At 37.4% G+C, this 23,260-nt stretch overlaps 1 long non-coding RNA gene across 1 annotated transcript; it reads right to left on the bottom strand.

Moving 5' to 3' along the window:
* Positions 1–425: 425 nt before the first annotated feature.
* Positions 426–18,277, bottom strand: LOC121082855. Its single transcript, XR_005826153.1, has 3 exons — positions 18,156–18,277; positions 14,637–14,719; positions 426–2,926 (listed from the first exon to the last, which is right to left on the bottom strand). It is a non-coding gene; the product is annotated as an uncharacterized LOC121082855 (long non-coding RNA).
* Positions 18,278–23,260: the final 4,983 nt, after the last annotated feature.

The following is a 23,260-nucleotide window of genomic DNA, read 5'->3' as shown; positions in this document are numbered from 1 at the left end:
CTTTATAAATTAATTATACAGCAGTGCAGGCTGTTCTGCCAGAGAGAGGTGGCGTTAATGCTAACACCAAGACTGAGATCAGTCTCTTTTATCCTCTAAGGTTAGGTTTGTTCTACCACTGATGTCAAAGGGAGAGCTGCCACTGCCACAGAACCTCAAACTACACGAACATACCACTATTAATTTGATCACCTGTAATGTCAGTGCCTGTTGAAGTTACCTGACATTCTGCCATCCATCACAGAGAGCACCATCATCATACAGACTCTTTCTGCAGCAGAAACAATAGCAGTCATTGCAAAACTTTTCAGGAAAAGAAATTTAATGAATATTTTGTACCTGATAATGTTAACATCTATATTGATGTTTGATGGCATGTGAAATAGGGCTTTCCATATATCAAAGGAATGGAGAATGTCAAGGGATTGTCACGGCTTTTATTAGCATTAACAGGTATCTGATACTTGTTGAAGGCAGAATATAAAATTTCCATTCATTGCATGTTTATAAGAAGGAAAAAATCATCTATTGGAGGAAAAGGTTTCAGGGGAAAACCTAGGAGAGGTGAGAAATATTTTATGGCCAGAGCACAGGAGCAAAGTCTGGTTTGCTTATTTTTCTGATTTACACAGCTCAGAAGATCTTAGACACATTATTTCATTACCATATGCCTCTTCTCCGTAAAGTATGTCCCTTTCCTATTTGTCTGTGCCTCCTTATATCTCTTCCCTATCTTGCCTGGCTGATCACTTTCTGAAGTCAAACAGCAGCCCCTTCCAACATGGATGCAGGAGGTAATTCAAGAAACCTAGAGATTTCATGTGCAGGCTCACAAGTTGCACAACAAATTGATGGCTTTTATTCACTGTCAGTAACGCCTGGGAGAATCCACAGTAGAGAAGTCACCAGGACATACACAATGGTGCCATGAACCATATGCACTCTGTAGGCTGCTCACCTGGCCTAGTATTTTTAAATGTAAGCCCTTTTATTTATTGAAAGTCTCCTGCTACAAAAAAAACATAAAGCATAAAGAAAGCATGGTGTTTGGTATGACTTGTTATATGGTGCTATCATACAGTATAAATATATATAGTTTATCTTGACAAATGTGCAGAGAACGTGTAAGCTACGCTGACAAAAGTGTCTGATTTCATCCAAGTTTTTTCAGGTGTTAACAGTACTCTTGAAATATGACATGGTGAGTCTGAAATGGAATTTGAAGTTATTCTGTTAGTTCTAATGCAAAATTATGAAAATCCCTGTTTTGAATTTTTACTGTTTAATTTTACTTACAGTCTCACTGTACTCTATCAGGTATTTTAGGTACTCTTGAGTTACTAAAAGTACCATTTTAAAAATAACTTACAAAATATAGTTTTAAAACTGCCTATATGAGCAGAAAGTTTCCCAATTTAAAAGGGAAGGGAATAAAAAAAAATTAATTAGATCTTAAGCTTCTTAAATGCCAGGCAATTTATGTAAGCAGGACTGAAAAGTTTTGTAAAATATTTATGTTTTGTCATTTTTTCCCCCAGGAGACAAAAGAAACAGTATACATCTACCTCTATGCTTATCTTCAGCTATTTGGTAACCATAACTACATCCCACCATTGGCTGCTTGGTAGAAACTAAAGCTTCTATAGGACATCTGTTTTACATGCCTGTTAAACATTTATTTCTTTAAAAATATCTTCAGGAATTCCTTTATTTTTTACTTGAGAAAAAATTACTGTTGCTTTCTATTAAGAAAAAGGAAGCAATCTCCAACTTGCAATTTTTGACTTCTGCCACACCAGGAGTAAGATTTCAGCTTAAGCCAAGGACTCTTTCTGAGAACACTTGTGTGCTCTTGCAGGCACTGAATTCTGTTAACTTCTTGGGGATGTCTGGAACACAGGGCCTAAACACTGACTCAGACAGAGAATGGATACCTCTTCTTGTTACCATGGATTACTTCCTTCCTATTGTATCTCAGAATCACAGAATAGTTGAGGTTAGACCTCTGGAGGTCACCTGGTCCAACCTCCATGTTCAAGCAGGGACACCTGGACATCATCAGAGACATCAAGAAATCATGTACAACAAGACCTCTTACATAAAGGTTCTTCCTATTTCATGAGACCAATGCAGTTTTAGAGTGAATACTGACATGAAATGGAGATTGTTGACATTTTTAGAGAAGCAGATAAGATCTTAAAGGGATCTAAATTTCAAGAGTTCTGACAAATCTGTGTCCTTAGTCCTAGCAGTCTCATTTACAGCAGGTTCCCAAGGATGAATCATACTGTCTATGATAGACATTTGTGGCACTGGATCTACAGGCATCAAGCTTTTCATTTCCACATGTTCATAATTGGATCTTCCATGAAAATTGAGCTCAGACATGCCCTTGAAAATAGAATTCCTCATTTTGCATGTCTTCCTTAAAATACTCTTCATTTCGAACCAACATAAACCAGGTTTTGGTAGTTTCCAGTTTCAAGGCAGCAAGAAACCTTCTGACTGATCTCTGATTTCTAATGCTTGTTCACCAGCCAAACTCTACAAGTTTCTGTCTTGGTAAAAGGATTTTCTATGGAAATATCCAACTGTTTCGAAGTATATACAAGTGACCTGTATTTAAGAAATATAATTCTGAAGTTTGCATTTAGACAAATGGAAAATAGCAGCCTGTTAATTCAGTTGCATGCTGCTGTAACTGGTACTGACAGGAAACCAAGTCAGGCTGCTCACTTCTGTCTTCATGTAGTCTCAGATGCCTGCAGCACCACTTCTCATTGCATTCAGCTTCTACTTGTCTTTAACTCACCTTCTTACTCCAGAAGTCTCTTCTGTCTGTAGCATGTCTTTCTTCTTCCTCTTCCTTTGCTGCTCTAAACATGTCTGTCTCTTTTGCATTCCAGACAGGTTCTTTTTGACATACCTGTCAACCAAGAAAAACAAGCACAACCTGTGGGGATATGCTTTATGAGAAAATATGCTATCAATTAAGATAAGGATTTGTATAAAGAAGGAGTTGATAAGAAGTCTTGTCTAAATAGTTGAGGGTGAGAATGTAAAAATGACAGAAAATGTATGAAATGGCTAAGAACCATATTGGGTTACACTGAAAACTGGAAAATAAGGGATAGGAAAAATAGGAGGAAGGAGATTGTGCATAAGGGGATATTTGAGGGTGTTCATGAAAAAGCACTGCTATTGTGATAACATTGGATTAGGAGGTTTGGGGTTTTTTGAAATTTGTTTTTATATTATATATTTCAGCTCTATGGAAGAAAATGGAGAAGAGGCAGTGGTTAATATTTGTTTGCTTTATCCACAGATGTCCAAATTATATCAAGTCATCCCAAATGCAATCCAAATTTACATCAAAAATAGATAATAGCAATGGACAATTTATTTGCTGGGATGTGTCTTCTGACATGACACTGTTTCAGTCAGGTTCTTAACTTATAGTACTATATTTAAATGCCTGTTGACTAACTAGAATGATTGTTGTGCAGCAGCTACTATTTTTATGCCTTTAAAAATAATTTTCTCAAGTATGAGTTTCTCTGATTTTTGTAGTTCCTGATTGTTAGTATAACAACGTGGTGATTAGTACATTTACATTAGTTTATTTAAGAAAATTTAACAACCTTGTCTTTATTCAGGTCTTCAAATCCATCATTAAGCACCAAAATAATGGTAACTTATTTTTTTCAGAATTGCTAAAAACCCACAAATCTAACTGAATTTACCAAAATTTGTAGGTGCTCAGAAAGCTTTCAGATCAGGCAACTTGTGTTTAAGAGTAAAACATGAGTTTAGGAACTTAACATTGACCACAAAAAAATCAAATACATTCTAAATGTGAGCTCTAAGAAATTAAAAATGTTCACTATTAAAGTGATACTTCATTAACAGAGATTAAAACCAATAGAAGTTAAACTTTCAAACAGCACTATGTTAAGTAAGCCATAAAAATACAAAGAACATTACGCTATGGAATAGGGTTTATGAATTAACATTCAGTCTTTAGTATTATGGTTTAAAATGTCCTCATGTATTTTATGGAGATCACCCCCTGTCCTGACCTATGGAAATTTTATTAGAAGATTCAGTCTCTACAACCTAAAGAATGTCTAAATTTTTTATTTTCATTAATTATGGTTTTAATTTACTTCTCCTTGTAAGTACCTGCAGTTTTTTCATCCCTGCGAGACTAAGAAATCACATTACTTTGACCTCACAGCACTAACTGTGCTTTGTTGTTAGATATGTGGAAACACTTACGGTCTTCCTTTCTTGTCTTTTCATTTTCCCTGGAAGTTAGCTTGCTGGCTTCCTGAAAAGATCTTAGGAACAAAACATAACAGAAGGGTTTGTTGGTGCATCCTGCTACAGAATTTCTTAAAGTGAGTGTTGCCTGCCTTTGACTTTTGCAATGTCAGTTAAGTGAACACCAAAGTCACTGTGTGCAAATCCATAGCACATTGGATGAAACAAGATTCAAAATTTTCAGAAACAGAATATCTTTGGTTTTGGTTTTGTTTTGCACCAGCCATAAAATAAATAAATAAATAAATAAAAATCTCTAGTCTGTCACTTCCTTAGACATCAATTCCTCAGAAACTGAGGAAATCCTCAGAGTGATTAAAACACATACTCAGGAGTGTGCAGTGAGAAACGTATCTAATGCTGTTCTGGCTTCTCATGATCTGCAGTGAAGGCCAGAGTTGCTGCAGGTTTTTACATCAAGAAATCTCCGATCAGCACTTTCAAAATTAAAATAATGTCAAATTGACAAGGTTTGTTCAGAAAATCAATACAGATGTTTTAGACATTCCTTGGTTAATACTAGTTGTCTTTTAAGCCTTTGTTTCCATCTCCCGTAAGTGTTGGTACTTCTATATGTCCTCAAAGAAATCCAACTACAAACAATGTTTTCTGTCTTTGCTACTCTGCCACTCATGTTAAAAGCTGTTCTGTGGTTTCTAAAAATAACTGCTAAGAGGTAATAAAATTGTGTCTAATATAACTGCCATTCCATCACAAGTTTGTGAGCTTAGTGTTATTTTTACATGAAAGCCGAGCTGAGTCAGAAAGACACCAATAATGAGGGGAAGATTCTTTTTTTGTGGCAAGATCAGTGAGAAAGCTCTCTGTTGAACACATAATGAAGTTCCTCATTAAACTCCTATTACTGCATTGCATTTTGGAAAATGGGATTTAAATAAATCTGTAGTATTTTTTAACTGTTGGAATGCTGCCAGAAAAAGGAGGTGGTAGAAGAATGAGGGATTGAAGAGAATAACGACTCCTGGATGATTGTAAATAGAGAGCAAGCATTTCCAGATGGATTAGAGTCAAGTCTATGGCTTGATATAACCAAGATTTTTCACTAGCTGTATTAGTAGCTATTTTCCCAAGATTAGCCGTGATTTTGGATGTAAATTGAGGCATGGTGACTCACATGTCTCTTTTTGAAAATCTTTGCCTGAAAACTGTGTTTGTGCAGCACATCATAAAGATGTGCATTGTGGAAGACATTCCTCATTAGCGCTGTGACGTATACTGTAATGAAAATACATGGGACGAGAGGGGAAGTTGGTGGCAAAAGAAGGGAGGTAAAAAGAGCGTGTACCATGTTTACATCACAATTAAGTGCAACTGCTTGCAAAAATTCAGTGATAGAGCATTTGGTTGCACATCTGCTTGGCTTCATTGCCACCTTTTCCACACAGTTATACAATAGTATAAAACAGGGCAACATTTGTTTGATTTCCTAGTGTAACTCTTTGATAAGTATTATAGTAGCATTAGGGATCACTGTAGTGTCTGTTATTTTCAGTGCCTTCCTAAACCCAAATACTACCTAAATCACCACTGATTTATGCAGACTTATGGTGCCCTTACAGAGGTACAATTATGCAGATATACAGTAAGAATCAGAAGGTTTTCACATGTAGACTGTATGTTCACACAAATATTAGATACAGTGTATCAGAGGAAATTATACAGTTCATTTTGCTTTTCATTTTTCTCATACATTATTCACAGGATTATCACTCTACCTATGATGTTTGCCACAGAAGAGATGTACAAATTCAGTGTTTAGACATAGTAAAATTAATGCAGGTATTTTAAGGGTTCTAATTTTTGCTTATGATTGTCCCTGAACGAGTTTCCCTGACAGATTCATCTAATACATATACTATAGGATCATCATGATAAGGTGTAGCTGTATAGTACATAACTAAATACAGTGTGAGGGAAAGATACAGTTAATACATTGACTCAGGTAGAAACAGGTGTGTACAGACTGCTTTATGGAACTGAAACACAAACATCTTTTAATGATTAGAGGAAATGGAAATTTCAAGAAGAAAATACATGACAGTGAAAAATAAAGGAAAGATCCATGAGAATTAATAATGTTCGCCTATAAAAAAAACCAGGTAAAAGTAAATACAGCACTATCTTCTCATTTTCAGTCTCATTGTGATGTTCTGTTAATTGATAAATCTAGATTGCAGTTTACCACATGCTAAAATTATGACCTTTCTTACATTTTACTCCTGTTTATTATATAGTCTTTTCTGCCCTTATCAGTTATATTCATATATATTCCATATATATCCAAATATATTCCATAATTTCTAAAAGAATTAAGCAAGAAATCAGCTTCTCAAAATTTTTTTTGAAGGACCCAATTATCCACCTTTGTGGTCATTAGCAGTTAGTTAATTTTCAATTGATCACCATTAACATTTTTTTGGGTATTTTCAAAATGCAAAACCTGTAAAATAAATAAAGCATTAGAACACCTGTGCAGCCTTCTCATTATACTAATCTTAAAGTAATTAAGGGGTATATTTGTTAATGTATAGTGACATTATGGTCAGTTGTTTTGCTGGGATAGTCTTACTCTTTTGCTCTGCCAGTATTAAAACTGTCTCTTAAAGCATAAAACAGGCTTAGAAAATATCTTCAAAACTTAATTTTGTCATCCTGATTGGAATAGAGTGTATGTTAATATAATGCTACTTGCATCATACAGAACTCAGCAGCAGCTCTGAAAGCACTTCATACATAAGGAGATGACTGCAAGGTGATTTCCCTAAAGGCATTTAGCAAGCCCCTGACAGTACTTAGAGTTGATCCCAAGTCTGCTGAAGCACATTCCCACGCTTCCCTGACTGACTAGGAATCTTGTTTTTTTGAAGAGAAATTAAACTTGAGGGGGATATATACATTAAAACCACATTGCAATATCCTTGCATGGTGGAAGTGACTCTTCTTTGTCAGTGAAAGTGGTTTTCTTTGCCCAAACAACAAAATAATTAAGCAGAAGCTAGACAATGTATTTTGAAGTTACTAGAAACATTGTAAGTGACTACAGACTATTAGATATGCATGGTATGTGCACCTGACTAGAACATCTTCTGTTCATATGTTTGAAGGGAATGAGCTTGTTAATGTAATTTCCTCTTGCCTTTACCTTAAAATCTCTTTTAGAATTAGGAAACTACTGCCTCGGTGCTTGCATTTGCACTTTTAAGTCAACTCACAGGTCTCACTGGTGATTAAAACCCCAGCTTTAACATTTTATTTGCCATTTCTTGCATTTGTTTTCCTTTCACTAATGTTTGACACAAAAAGCTCTCTATCTCCTCTATCTCCACTTTTAAATACTTATTTTTATTATCACGGTCAAGATAATTTCTTCAGATGACATACAAATTTGTAGTTTTGTACAAAGGCGGTGTCACTGCATCATTTTCCCTGGTATAAAAGACTAAATAAAATGAAAGGAAGACAACAAAATAAACCCCACCAAGCTCCTACTGTAGGCAGCTGTAGAAAGAGCATTCAAATAAGTGGCCAAACATCAGTTTTCTATATTGAGGTAACCATCCATGTTTCAAAATTAAAGTTTTTCAGTTAACTTTGAAAACTGTTTTGTTTTGGGTCCCTTTGATCATCTTAGTGATATAATCACTGCAACAAACGGATTGTAGACAATATATGAGAAGGCAACGCGATGTAGGTACCCAGCTATGTTCTGCATGTATGTAGAATTCCTCACCACCATGGGAATACCTGCATTACACTTTCAGCAGGACTCAAAGAGTGTGTCTGACCAAACTTGCTGAAGCATGCACTTGGGAACACGGGGACCAGAGCATAGGTGGCAGTTCATTAATCCCCCAGGAGATGAGGCAATCATCTAGACAAGGAGTGAAGGTCAACGTGAAGCAAATTATCCCATACTCAGCCTTACTTTCAAAATAACTAAGTGATGCATACATACCAAACTACTTGATCTCTTTCAAGAGTAAGAACAATAGTTAAAACTGTTATTTTAATAATGCCTGTAAGACCTAACACAAATTAAAGTGTCACAGTTCTAAGTGCTGAGTAAAACTCTAGTCTATTACTGAACTGTGTGACAAGAAACCTTGGTATCATTATCTAGAGGAAGAAATGAAACATCGAGGCTATAAACAGGACTCAAACCCAACGCTTTTGCTTCTAAGGCCCAAGCTTTAGCCACAGAATTTTTTTTTATTATTTCTCCAAATCACAGTCTTTTAAAGGGTGGAGTATTGATTTATTTGTAAATATGTATCTGTAAAATATAACTTTTTATGTTACAGATAGGATCTGTTTGGGATAGCTGTGCCGTGTCACAGTGTATTAAGTCACAAAGGGTTACTCTAAATATCTCAACTCAATCTGTCCTAAAGCAAGAGAATAATCTGAATCCCTTCAATGCAAGCACTATAAATATTTAATTACCTGCAATTCTCAGTTCACCAAGAATAAGATCTTATGAGCCATGTAGTCCCCAAATTTTACCTGTGTAATAAAATGATCTGTCAAATAGCAAGAATTCATTACCTTAACTATTGATTTGGTTCAGGTGCTGGTAAAAAGTGTTAATTTTTCATGAGACTCAGCACAGATGATAAAACAGCACAGAGTTTTCAAAGTATTGATCATCTCAAAAACTCCATGTACTGCAGCCCCATAATTAGAAGGAATGAACAAAACGTCCTATAGGCCAAAGGAATTCTCATTTCCTTCGAGATTGTTTTTTAACCTCATAACTGCCTGAAAGTCCACATCAAAAGCAGTACAGTAGTGATTGCCAGAAGGATCAACAGTACTCTGCAATTACAACATCTGAAATGCATCAGTAATTTTTGAAAATTCTTCTGGAAATTAACATAGCTGAAATTTGTTTTTGTGGTAACTGCTGCTAAGCGTAGATGTCTTATTCCAACAACTTTGAATTGTAAAATTTTGTAAGTTAAATGCTATCCTGTATGGAAAGAATTAATCATAATACAATTCCATAGTTTATACTGTATTCTGTGTTCCAGCTTACAATAAGGTAGAGTCAAATATTGTCTAAAAGTTATTTTCAGAAACAAATACACTTTTATTTATAAAAATGAATTTATACTATAAATGTTATCTCTAAACCTTCATTTTCTGCCTAGCTCATATCCCATTTGGAAAAGCCTTAATAAAAAAAGCCCACTCTGTTTTTTCTCAAATATGCTTTCATTGTCTTAGAGAATATTCTAACAAATAAAGTTATGATCTACAATTATTTGGTAACTTAGTTGGCAGAATTAAATCTATTTCTGAAAGGTGAAAATAGCAAAGACAACTAATTGGCATTTGTAAAAATGTTTTATTAAATTTTGAAAGGTTTCACCTTAAGAGCGATTAAAACTACTTCCTGTTCCAAAGCAACAACTTTGTGCGTTCGTGTTCCCTACCAACACGCCCCTTCCTATGGAAGGAAATGCTATAACCTGCAGGATCTCTGCAGATGAAACTCCTATTTGAAAGCATGCTGGTGTAGTCCAGATTTTAGACCTTTTTTTCAGACCTGACCACAGAATTCAGGAGCTTTTAGAGGATCTGGAGGAACTTAATTTTCACACAATTTCATCCCTTAAAGAGATGAGATACAGGATCATATAGAATCATTTAGGCTGGAAAAGACCTTTAAGATCATCAAGTCCAACCACTAACCTAGATCTGCCAAGTCCACCACTTAACTATGTTCCTAAGTGTGTTATTTAAACACCTCCAGGGATGGTGATTCCACCAGCTCTCTGGGCAGCCTGTTCCAGTACTTGACAAACCCTTCAGTGAAAAATCTTTTCTTAATATCCAATCTAAACCTCCCCTGGCACTACTTGAGGCCATTTCCTCTTTTCCTATCACTTATTACATGGGAGAAGAGACTGACATCCACCTTGCTACAACTTCCTTACAGGTGGTTGTAGAGAACAGTAAGGTCTCCCCTGAATTTCCTTTCCTCTCTGGACTAAGTAACTCCTGTTCCCTCAACTGCTCCTCACAAGACTTGTGCTCCAGACCCTTCACCATCTCCGTTGCCCTTCTCTGGACATGCTCCTGCACCTCAATGGTTTCTTTGTCACTGATGGTTACATTGTGTGGTTACCTTCCAACCACAAATAATTTTAAAATTACTTAATAACTCAGTGCTTAAAAAAACTGAAGCACAAAGAGACATCACAATGGGAATCTGGAATAGGAACCCAGAATAGAACTTAAAATTGTTTTCACTGACTGTGGCTTTATAGAAAGGCAATATTTCCTTCCTCCTAAAATGTCAACATATTAATTACAGAAGAGATACATTTTGGGAGTATTTATGCAGATTACTGGAGTATTTATGCAGATTACTAAATTTAAGTTCTATTTCATGAGACCAGCATTCATAACCATATTTATTCATTAAAAGACATTTTGAAAATTTATTTACTTTCAAAGTAAAAACTCTGATGGAGATGTATTATTGAGAAGATGCTCCTGAAACACACTTCTTTTATTCATTCAGTAAGGAGAATGACAACAGAGATAAAAGAAACCAAGAAACTTGGCTACCCTTAAAAAAAAAAAAAAAAAAAAAAAAAAAAGCAAATTTACAGGAACACAGGTTAAAAAAATAAATCTGAAAAGTTGACAAAAAGACAGACTTTCTTTAATGAATGTACTGAAAACAGCAAATGATTGCCTAGCAAACTCTTGCTGTTCTTGTTAAGAAAAAACTTTCAGCACAGTCCCATAGTGTAGAAAGGCTTTGTACTGTGTTTTTAGTTTCCCAGCTTGGATACCCATTTTGTTGTCTGTCATGCTATTCTACAAAACTGTACCAAGGAATCTATGCTTCCTCCTCACAAGAGACATCTCAGTGCCAGCAAACTCTTGGGCTCTAGCAATGTTGCCATTCCAAAGAAGTTGCCAGTGTTGCTAATTGAACTATCGCCTCTCCTGCTGTTCAGATTGTTTTATCCTGTCCCTAAAAGCAGTGGGACATGTTCTTCTTATACAATGTAACTATGAAGAATTACTCTTCAAATCAACAGAAAGAAGCTAGCAATGAATTGGAAGCTATTCACTAACAATGGATAAAACTTGTTAAAGTAGAACAGCGAAGAGCATTCAATGTTTTAACTGAAGAGTGCAGATTCTATTCACTGTAGTGTGTTTGCGTTTGGCCTGCTTTATACAGGCAAAGAACTGAAGAAAAACTGCCTTTTTTCCTGGTGTATTTGAAATAGTTTATTCCTAAGTGAATAATGAGTGCTGCAGTTTCCCCTTAAAAAAACTCAACTTGTTCTGCCAACCCACCCTTGCCCCATTATTCTACGCTGTCAAACATCACTTTCATGCACTCTATGGAAAAGATGAGGCCTCTTTTTTATAACTGTTCTCTTCTCAGTTCCAACCACAAGCTGTCTGGCAGCATGGTGTTTTAAAGATGTCGCTTCTCCACTGCCTTTCTGAGCTGTAACTTCAGGCAACTAACCAAACCAGACCTGAGGGACAGAACTAAAATTGCACCCCAAGTGAAGAGGGGTCAGATATTGAATGTGGGATGGTGCACAAAGTCCCATCAAGGCTCAAGGCTTGATTTTGTAACACACTTTTAGCAGCTGTCAGACAGCAGATCAAGCCTTTCACACTGTAACTGGAATAGACATCCCAAAATACATTAAATACATAAATATTTGTTAGCTCCGTTAATGGAAGTGCCTTGACTACCATAACGTAGAATCATCTTAAAATATCAGAGGAAACTCTCCTGACAGTATGTTTAAAGTAGTTTGTTGGTTTCTGTTTGAATAAGAGTTCTAGGAGGATGGTTCCTGGCTGAAATATTTTGCTGGAATATCAAGCATCACGTTATGGTATATTTAATTATCTCTTACATCTCTTAACCATTTATAGAATTGCACAAGGGAAGATGGTGCATATCTATAAATATCCATATCTATCTTTTTCTCTATCTTTATATCCATTGATGTCTGTCTATCTTATCATAAAGTAGCTCAATAGATCACTTATCTAAGGATATCTGTATGACTACCTGACTATTTGAGCTGTGAATCAAGGACAAATTCTGAGCTCAACTGAACAGAATAATGTCTGAAAGCAAGCTGAACAGAATGCTGAAACAGCAATTGAAACTGAATAATAGTGAGGCTGGGGTGGTGCATGGGAAAGAGGCCACCATTTGGGGAGCTGTCACTATGCAGAGGGAGTTACTGAAAGAGAATCTCTGCCTTCTGCTCTTGTGTGGAAAAGTTTACACAGAGCCATTCAGGGTGAGCATGTAGGGCTTGTAAACCTAGGTTCAGTGTAGAGGAGTGAATCATTTGCTACTTGCTGAGTAATAGGGGGTCCGCTTATAAAAGCAGGGCTAGACTAGGAATGTGTCTTTTCCCTAGGAATAGAGGTAAGACAAAATCTTATCAAACTTGGCCTTTCTTAGACCAGTAACAGCAAAGGGCATGATTGCAAAGAAACAGTCTTCTGGGTTTCTTGCCAGCCTTCATTCACTGTTTGGCCCTTTCTGTTCAAAGAGACAAAGTTCCTTTCCTTCCCTTTATGAAGTAAAACTTACCAAGAAAAAGTGATTTAAATTATTTTAAATGTGAGTTTACTGGACAGTAGTTGGCTTAGGAGTTGGTATTTTGCCAGCAATACTCACCAAGCCTGACTTTCTGACAGGGGAAGAAAAAATGGTGCTCACTGAAGCAAAACCTCCCAAAGTGTATGTTTATGGGGAAGGTGACCAGAAAGAACTTCTGCGAGCATTTAGTATTGCAGAATATTCAAGAATTAAATGTAATCCATATTATTACATTCATCTGATTGCCCCATGTTTTGCACTGCTGTTTGACTAGCAAGTGATAGTTTAAAGCATGATTCAGTCAAATCCCCGTGGATGAAAACTGCAGGATGCAGCACTAATGAAAACCACTAAAGAAATCTTAACTCCTTGAGCTGAAGCATGAAACACTGTGTATAAAATGACAACCTAAAAATGAGAGAAATAAAAAATACTCCCAAATAGCATAATCACAGCAATAAAACCAACATACTAACATGAATTCACCATTTAATTCATCCATCCATCACTGAACAAACATTATAGGTATCAGCTTAAGGTCTGTAGTATGCTAAAAGCATCATCTATGTCAATATGCTTCTAGCCAAAAGGTACAGGGAATAAATATCTAGATTTAGATATTGGTAATCTGTATTCTGACAAAACAAGAAGTCTCTGAGAACCCTTCATCTGTTCAAATATAGTACTGACAAAATTTTCGTCTGTATTTCCTATAAGCATCTTCTCTACCTGGAAGATTCCTTATGCTTGGCTGTGAAGTGTGTTAGCTAAGAGACCAGCTGAAAGTCATTCAAAACTTCAAAAGGAAAATTTCCAGAGCAAGGCTTGAAAATAATTTCTTTTTGAAAGCATTATTAAGGACAGTATGAAAACAGGCACTTAAAAGATATAGTCGGGAAGATGACATGATATAGTGCTAGACTTGGCTAAGATAACTAGGAAAAGCGAGGAGATAAAAAATGTTCTTTGTAATGTGAGCATCTTGGACAAACATGACTAATGAGTTTGTGGACCTCCTTGTGTTTCCAAAAGGCATCACAGTGTACAAGAACTACAGTATGGCTGTCAAACAAAGTTGATATTAATCAGGCCTCAACAAATAGAAAGAAAAACCTTAATCTGCAGTTGCATATTTTCTATCTTTCGGGTAATTTTTTTTTGTCTTTAATATATTAAGTATTATACAGGTATAATATAAAATAAAAACCCAAACAAACATATTTTGCTGTTAGAAGAGATAATTTAAAATCCATTTAAAGCTATTTCATCTGCAAGGTTTTCTCATTATAGCAGAGCAGACCCTAGATCTTCCAAGAGAACTTTGTACCAGTTTGAAACAAAACCAGTTTAGCTTACTTAACAGTTCTTAAACATAAAATGTTGCCTGAAATAGCTTTGACTAAAAAATGATGTCCAGCTGTTGCAGGATCCCTGTTGCCACATAAAATAAGTACAACTACTTTGAAACATCTTTTATAATTCTGCACTGCCTGGATATAGACTGTATTTCTGTGGAACTTAAAGATATATCTCCTCTGCTATCCTGGGCATTGTGACAAAAGCAGAGAACTGAATTTTTTTTTTGTTTTCTGCTTCCAAAACCTTACGCTTATAGTTCTACATATTTTTTCCACTTACTATGGCATAACTACTTCTGCCAAGGTATGATCAAGATATTTCTCACCACATGTTTCTCTAACATATTCTTTGTCCAGAGATCACAGAAGGTTGATAACAATACTGAAGAAGGAGATGTGAATTCCTTGGCTAATTACAGTGAAAAAAAAAAAAAAAAGAGAGAAATAAAAGAACAGGACAGCTTAGTAGAGCAGTTCATACTTCAAAGCATAAAATTCAGTTATTTTTTTAATATTTATAATTTCTTTTATGTTATATAATAAGCTCAAAACCTACAATCCTTCACATATTCAGAAATGCCAATACGATCTTTCTCAGAAAGAAAAAACTTGCAAACTAGTATACAAACATATGAAATTATCCATCTTTTCAGCTTTTTTTTTCTACTTTTTTTAATGTGATGTCTTGTTAGTTTCACCATTTTTTTTAATGGATTATCAGATAAAGAAATAAGTAAATTATCTAAGCACATTACTTTTCAAGAAAGAAACCTTGAGAGGCAGACAAATATTCTGTTATAACATAAGAACCTCCTCCCTGTTAAAACTCCTCTCACCACAAGCAACAGCTGAACTTCAAGGTCACCTCCCTCCTCCCTTCAGGAGTCTCGAGTTTCTTCCAGTTAGTAGCTTGGCAACCCTGTCTATCTTCCTTCCCCTACTTACTGACAATACAGACAGTGTTGGACAGTTAAAAAAAATAAAAACAAACAAAAAAACCCAAAACCAAAAAACATACACCCCAAAAACCTCTCAGAAAAAAAATATTTAAAAGATACCCGGTATTTATTTTTATTTCTTGAAGTAATTTTGTGTAGACATATTCCTAGATGTTTTAAAATGCCAGCTTCAGTTAGGATGAAATGCCTTTCTCTTGTTCTTCTTCTAAGTAAAAACATTTAAAATTACTGGAAGCGGGGTGGAAAAAACCCAAATGCGGTATATAGAGCAAGCCCCACCAGGTAGCTTTTTTGGTCACTATGTGGTTATTAACAAGTTTCTGACATTGTCAAAAAACCCCAATTTTTTTGACACTGTCCCACATGACATCCTTCTCTCTAAACTGGTGAGACATGGATTTGACAGGTGGACAGCTCTGTGGATAAGGAATTGGCTGGATGTTCACACTCAAAGAATTGTGGTTAACAGCTCAATGTTCAAGTGAAGACCGGTGACAAGTTACTTTCCTCAGGGGTCCATACTGGGACCGCTGCTGTTCAACTTATTTGTTGGTGAAAATGGACAGTGGCATTGAGTCTCAGCAAGTTTGCCACAAAGCTCTGTGGTGTAGTCAACACGCTGGATGGAAGGGATGCCATCCAGAGGGACCCTGACAGGCTTGAGAGGTGGGCCTGTGAGAACCTTATGACATTCAGCAAGGCCAAGTACAAAGTCCTACATCTGGGCCAGGGCAAACCCCAGTATCAATACAGTCTGGGTGGAGAATGGATTGAGAGCAAAAAGGAGAAGGACTTGGGGGTCTTTGTTGATGAGAAGCTTAACGTGACCCAGCAATGTGCACCTGCAGCCCATAAAAGCCAAGCTTATCCTGGGTTGCGTCAAAAGAAGTGTGGCCAGGGTCGAGGGAGGGGATTCATGCCCTCTACTCCGCTCTCATGAGACTCCACCTGGAGTACTGTGTTCAGCTCTGGGACCCCCAACATCAGAAGGACATGGACCTGTTCAAGAGAGTCCAGAGGAGGGCCATGAAGATGCTCAGAGGGCTGGAGCACTTCTGCTATGAAGACAGGCTGAGAGAGGTGGGGTTGTTCAGCCTGGAGAAGAGAAGGCTACAGCAAGACCTTGTATTGGCTCTCCAGTACTAAAGGGGGCCTACAGGAAAAATGGGGAGGGACTCTTTGTTAGGGAGTGTAGTGATCGGGCAAGAGGTAACAGTTTTAAACTGAAAAGGGTAAATTTGGATTAGATATTAGGAAGAAAATCTTTACAGTGAGGGTGGTGAGACACTGGCACAGGCTGCCCAGAGCAGCTGTCGATGCCCCGTCCCTGGCAGTGCTCAAGGCCAGGCTGGATGGGGCTTTGAGCAGCTTGGTCTAGTGGAAGGTGTCCCTGCCCATGGCACGGGGGGTGGAACTGGATGATCTTTAAGGTTTCTTCCAACTCAAACCATTCTATGAATCTATTCTCATAGATCTCAAAGTTAATCATGTTGCTGGGTTGCCACATTGATGACCTGTAACAGGGTGTCTTCATGCTTTTTAGGGAGCAGTTAATCTCATTTCATGAGAAGCTGGAGAGGGACAAATTGACCAGTAATATTAGGAAAAGAAAGTCTGAGAGAGAGTGCTCAGCTGACAGCGCACATTCATGTGAGACAAACTGGCAGCAGACCAGGGGATTTTACTTACTTTGGGAAATGTAATTTGAATTAATGAACAGTGCCCTATAAGAAGGGTCAAAAAAGGAATGTGGCTATATTATTACATCATTTGAGGCTCTTAAAAATGTTAGCTGTCCTACAGATCTTCTGTATCTCCATTGTTGAGAAAACTGCAGCCTTCTTTATTTTTACTATTTATGCCTTTCTGTGTTTTTCTGTTTATGGTTTGTTGCGTTATCATGGTTTGTGATGGGTTTTTTTTTCCTTTTTTTTCTGTTTGTTTATTAAAAAGTACCCTACTTAGCTTTTATCCTTCATGCTCTGAACTTTGCATTCTGTTTTCAAGTTGTCTGCTTCCTGGCTCTGGATTACATCTGCTTTTGCTGCCATGCAATCAGCAGAAATAAGCAACTTGGACTGGTTATATCCAGTCTGAATGTCCAGTACACAAGCTGCTTCAGTGACTGGCTACATGAAGTGGTACTGTGGAATCAGGATTATGATAGGTGACTTTCAAGGAGCAACCGATAGCTTTGCCAGCAGCTGCTGGAGCACATTACAGAGCGGTAGTTGGAACATGTCCAGGGTCATGCAGATTTATCCACTCCCACAGCATTTCTCTGCAGCTCTGCACACTACTCTCATCTTTCAGCCCTCCCTGGGAATGCTGGACTAGCTTGGGGAGGAAAAATATTAAACATATATCTAGTGCCACTATAAGTGAAAATTACGAATGTGACTGTCATTTCTTTGAAAGTTATTTTTGTCCAGAATTTGCTAAAATTTTACAGAAAAAAACAATTAAAACCTTCCTGCATTTTTACACAAAACAAGAAACACCTTTTCTGATACACAATCCATATTTGTATACATATGAGTAGATACATACACATGCTCATAAACACATACGGATATATATCACTTAGCCACTTGTGTAATAGAGCACAACAGCTCTTTAACAGTGCAGAAGCACTTTGCAATGACATTTTAGAATATAAAACTAAGGCAGAAGGGGAACTGTTATGAGAGTTACAGTCAGAATGTATCCTTTTTAAGGTACAGTCAGACTTATCTAACCATCAGTTAGATCTGATGTGAAAATCAGTGAAGAATGTGAAGACTAGCATCTTTGCTCTTAGGAACAGGAGCCTGTTGAAACAGAAACACTAAAGATATTAAAACAAAATTATTTTCCACAAAACCACATTTCTCTGTATTTATTCACCTGCAAAAGTGCACTCAAAACTAAAGTAAGCCAGAACTTGAGCAAAGTTAAAGGAGTAAAAAAAGACAATCCATGGAATTGGGAGCCAGAGGGAGAAGGCAGGAAGTTCATGTATTCCACACATATATGGAGAGGCAAAAGAAAAGAGATTAATTTTCCAAACCTATACTCTGTTTTGTAATGAGTCTTTTTTTATTCAGCTATCTACAGTGACTGCAAGGCAAAAATGCAAATTTATGGCACTTTTACCTCCTACCTTGTAATTACTGGTATGCTTAAAAGAAGACAGGACCATAACTATACCTGTCCTGTATAGGATACGTATCTGTATAGGATACTTATCCTGTCCTGTTACACAAAGATACTACCTGCATCTTTGGTCTTAATCAGCAACAAACATTGATGCAGGTATTATCATGTGTAGTGCATTAATTGCAAGTCTGTTCCTCGTGGATTTCTATAGATTAAGGTGTTTCTTGTAGCTTCCCCATTTCCCCCCCCCATCAATTTCCATGCTCATTTTTAATGTTCTTAAAGTATTCCCTACAACATTTTACCCTATCTTCCATTTTTATTTTTAATAAAATCAACACACAGGCAATAAAGTCAGCTGATTTCCTTAAGTGTCATTGACAAAATGAGTTTTCAAATGTGCTTTAATTAAGGGAGAGGGGTAGAGCAGTACAGAAAATGCAGTCACTCTACAAAGGCCACACAGATCCTAAGATAGTGCCACAGTCAAAGTACAAGTGAGAGGAGGGTAGGGTTGAAAAATGGTAGGGTGGGAATGGTGTAAGACAGCCACGGTGATATTGAAAGTGTTCATCTTATTAGGATTCAAGAAGGGAACAAATGAAGAATGATTAGATTATCGATGGTAACTGGTATTCTGTCCTGAGCTACTGGGAGTAGTGTTTTTGCATAGGGAATCAAATCATAAAACCATGGAATCATTTAGGTTGGAAAAGACCTTTAAATTCATCAAGTCCAGCTGCTAACCTAGCACTGCCAAATCCACCACTAAACCATATCCCTAAGCACAACATCTACACGTCTTTTAATTACCTCCAGGGATGGTGATTACAATGCTTCCCCATCCCCCCACCCCACCCCCACCCCCCACCCTGAAACAAAATAAGTTGATATATTGACAAAAACATTGGCAGAATTTCACATCTCTTTTCTGCCTTGTGCAATATAAGCCATAATAATATGAACAAAAAAGGTAGAGTAAAAGAAAAATAAGCATTAGTAAACTTAGAAACAACTATATTGGATGAGACCAAAAGTCTGTGTAACTCAGTATCTTGCAGTAAGACAATAGCACGGGACCAATGTGAAGCATGCAGTAATAGGACAAAGATATAGTGGTGCATCCTGCAAATATTCTCCACAGTCTAGCTGTCCATGGCTTAGAAAGTAAATGAGACAGAAGTTTACGTCCATTTTTGCTTGAAATTGGAAGTGGGGTACACCAGAGGAAAACAACAGAAAATTAAAATGATAGTAAATAGAGAAATAAAGAGCCACTTTTTAATACCATTATTTTGGAGCACACATAAAAATAGTACACAATGCCTCAAGAGCTATTAACTATGGTAGGAATCTTATTATCCTGCATGAAAAGATTGAACTGGCAGTTTTTTAAAATTACAGGTTTTATTTTTCTAAAGCAATGAAGGTTTTGGACAGAATTCCATGAAGAAAGGATGATAGTATGGGATGCAGAGGGAGATGGTATGATTGTTGATAATAGAGAAATTAACTATTGAGTACGAGTTGAGGAACCATTCCTGACTGCCTACTGTCTGACTGATTGCAGGATCTTCCTATCTAGGCAACTCTGTAATAATCTGTATTTCTATCTTTCTTTTTTTTTGTATGTAGTACATTATAACCTGTTTTTATTATAACTTATCTTTTTTTTTTCAAAAATAGTCCTTCATTGAATTCATTTGGACTATACATAGTAATAATATTATTGCCAATATAAAATATATTTACTCTGTACATGTTACATACATACATTACTATTTAGATTATTGAAAATCCATGCAGAATATCAAATGTGTGGAATTATATGTTAAAATTATATAGTATATTTTCAATTTATGGAAATAAAATTAATCATATTTTTTCCAAAGATTAGTTTTTCATAGCCTTTTTATAGATGGGGGAATGAGCACAGAGGAAGAAAAATGTTTCTAATGTCATAGGGGATGGATTTCCTTGACTCATAGCTCCACTGGCATTCCCCTCAATCTCCCTGCGTCTCCAGCTGAATATAAATCAATGTTCAGATTTGTGAATAATTTAAGTGCATAAAACTTTATTCTTTATTGGATTTTGGCCACAAGTTGATGTATCACTTAATTCCACCTGTACTATACAAACAATAGTGTACAAAGCCTCAATGCTGTACATCTTGGGGGAAAAAAATGCAAGCTAGAAAGCCTATAAATAAAGTTTTGATTTTCAGCCAGTATCACCAGTTGTATGATCTTTTATTCTAATTATAACTTTCTTCATTTTACAGAAATCAAATAAAGATACATACTTTGAATAAAATATTCCTTTACTCTGGCTGGAAAAAAAATTAAATAAGTTGGGTGGCTTTTATCAATTTGTTTCTAAAAACTTCAGCAAAAGAGCAATCAAAGGCTAGCAAAGTGGTAAATCTCCCTTAGCTTTTCTAAAGTTTCTTCATTATTTGTTATTCCCGAACTGAGCAGAGAAACAGAGCACATATTCTGCATCTGCTCTAATAAGCTCCAACCTAACTCATTGGCTTCTTTATATCACTGTGATTTATTTATAATTTCCACAACAGCTAGGCTGAATTTAGCAAGCAGTTTGGTGCAAATGTGTGGATTGGCAGATCGAAGCAGGCTGTGCTGAGGTGTCTCACATATCCCTTTACATGGGGCTCTGGGAGTTTGCTTCAGACTGAATTTTGTCTTCCTAGGAGAGCACTTCACTACTTATGATACAGAGCTTTCTGAAAGGAAAAGGCAGCAACATGTTTAGTCATGGCACAGCCCACCCTGTGGTTTGGATCTTAATTTCCCCACTAAGCTCTGGAGCACTTTTGAAAATACTTTTTGTTTATTTTCCTCCAAAAGGAACCAAATTTCAACATACCAAAACCACTCTGGAAACTGAGGTTGGTCTAGGTAAATTAGAATAGTCAAGGAATTAATTTTTAAGCAGCACCACAGCTCTGAACCAGCTCTCAAAGAAAACATAGCTAGTGCCTAGAAAAAAAACCTTTAAAAGAATTTCTGCCAAGGCCATAAACCAGACCCAAATGAGAGTAAAATGTATTTTTCCTTACTGATTTTTCCCTTTGAAACTGCCTCACTTCTAGGGCCTGCCAGGGCCTGCCAGGGCCAAGGTCGGTGCAGACAAAAGGGCTGTAAGAGAAATGACCTTGAGGATCTCACAAGAAAAAATGCTCTTGATAAATGAGCCCTAACGGTGCAGTCTCTAGCATAAGAAACTGCCTTTACAGTATTCACAGGCTTCTACAAGTACATCGGCAGTAGAAGTAAATCAAGGTTAAAGTGGGTCTGCTGCTGAATGAACAGGGCAGGGACCTGGTGATAAAGGACATGTATGGGCCTAAGGTACTCAATGCCTTCTTTGCCTCGGTCTTTGCTGGTAAGACTGACACTGGGCAATTCCAGGCCCCTGAGACCAGGGGTGAAGTCTAGTGGAAGATAGACTTGCCCTAAGTAGATAAGGATTGTCTTAGGGGACATTTAAACAGACAGGATAAGCCCAAGTCCTGATGGAACAAACACAAAGAACTGATGAGATGAGATGCACTCACAACTGCTGAGTGAGCTGAGCTATCCCATTGTGAGGCCACTATAGATAATCTTGGAAAGGTCATGGTGATGGTGGGAGGTTCCTGAGGACAGGAAGAAAGCAAATGTCATTTCTATCTTAAAAAGAGGTAAGAAGGAGTACTCAGGGAACTACAGGCTGGTCAGCCTCACCTTGGTGCATGGCAAGGTGATGGAGCAATTAATCTTGGAAAGCATTTCTAAACAGATTAATGACAAGAAAACGATTACGAGTAATCATCATGAATTTACAAAAGGGAAGTAATTCCTGCCCAACCTAATGGCCTTCCACAATGAGATGACTAGCTTGGTAGACAAGGGAAGAACAGTTTATCTTTAGCAAGACTTTCAACACCATCTCTCATAAAATCCACAGACACACTGATAAAGTAAAGGATAGGTAAAAGGACAGTGAGGTGGAATGAAATGGGGCTGAACTGCCAAGCTCAAAGGGATGATCAGCAGCACAAAGCTCTGCTGGAAGCCAGTCACCATCAGCATGCACCAGGGGTTAGCACTGGGGCAAATACTGTTTAACGTCTTAGTGACCTGCACTGAGACCATGTGATCAGGGACAGCCAGCAGGGGTTTATGAAAGCCAGGTCCTGCCTGATGAACCTGACATCCTGTGACAAGGTAAGCCACTTAGTAGATGAGACTGTGATTGTTGCCTACCTAGACTTTAATAAAGCCTTTGCCACCATTTCCCATAGCATTCTGCTGGACAAACCGGCTGCTCATGGCTTGGACAAGTGTACTCTATGCTGGGTTAAAACTAGCTGGGCTGGATAGCCAAGCCCAAAGAGTGGCAGTGGGTAGAGTTAAACCCAACTGGCAGCTGGGCACAAGTGATGTTCCCCAGGGCTCAGTATTGGGACCAGTTCTATTTAATATCTTTACCAGCAATCTAGATGAAGGGATCGAGCATGGCCTCAGTAAGTTTGCAGATGACATCAAGTTGGAGAGCAGTGTTGATATGCTTGAAGGCAGGAAGGCTCTGCAGAGGGGTCTGGACAGGCTGGACTGGTGGGCTGAGGCCAGTTCTCTGAGGTTCAACAAGGCTCAGTGCCGGGTCCTGCACTTGGGTCACAACAACCCCATGCAACATTAAAAGATTGGGGAAGAGTGGCTAGAAAGCTGCCCAGCAGAAAAGGACCTGGGGGTGTTGGTCAACAGCCAGCTGAACATGAGCTGGCAGTGTGCCCAGGTGACCAAGATGACCAACAGCACCATGGCTTGTACCAGAAACAGTGTGGT

This window comes from Falco naumanni, chromosome 2 (assembly GCF_017639655.2).
Source record: "Falco naumanni isolate bFalNau1 chromosome 2, bFalNau1.pat, whole genome shotgun sequence".
Classification (NCBI taxonomy): Eukaryota; Metazoa; Chordata; class Aves; order Falconiformes; family Falconidae; genus Falco; species Falco naumanni.
The sequence above is the reverse complement of the archived record's forward strand: the minus strand, read 5'-3'. Positions and strand labels throughout refer to the sequence as shown.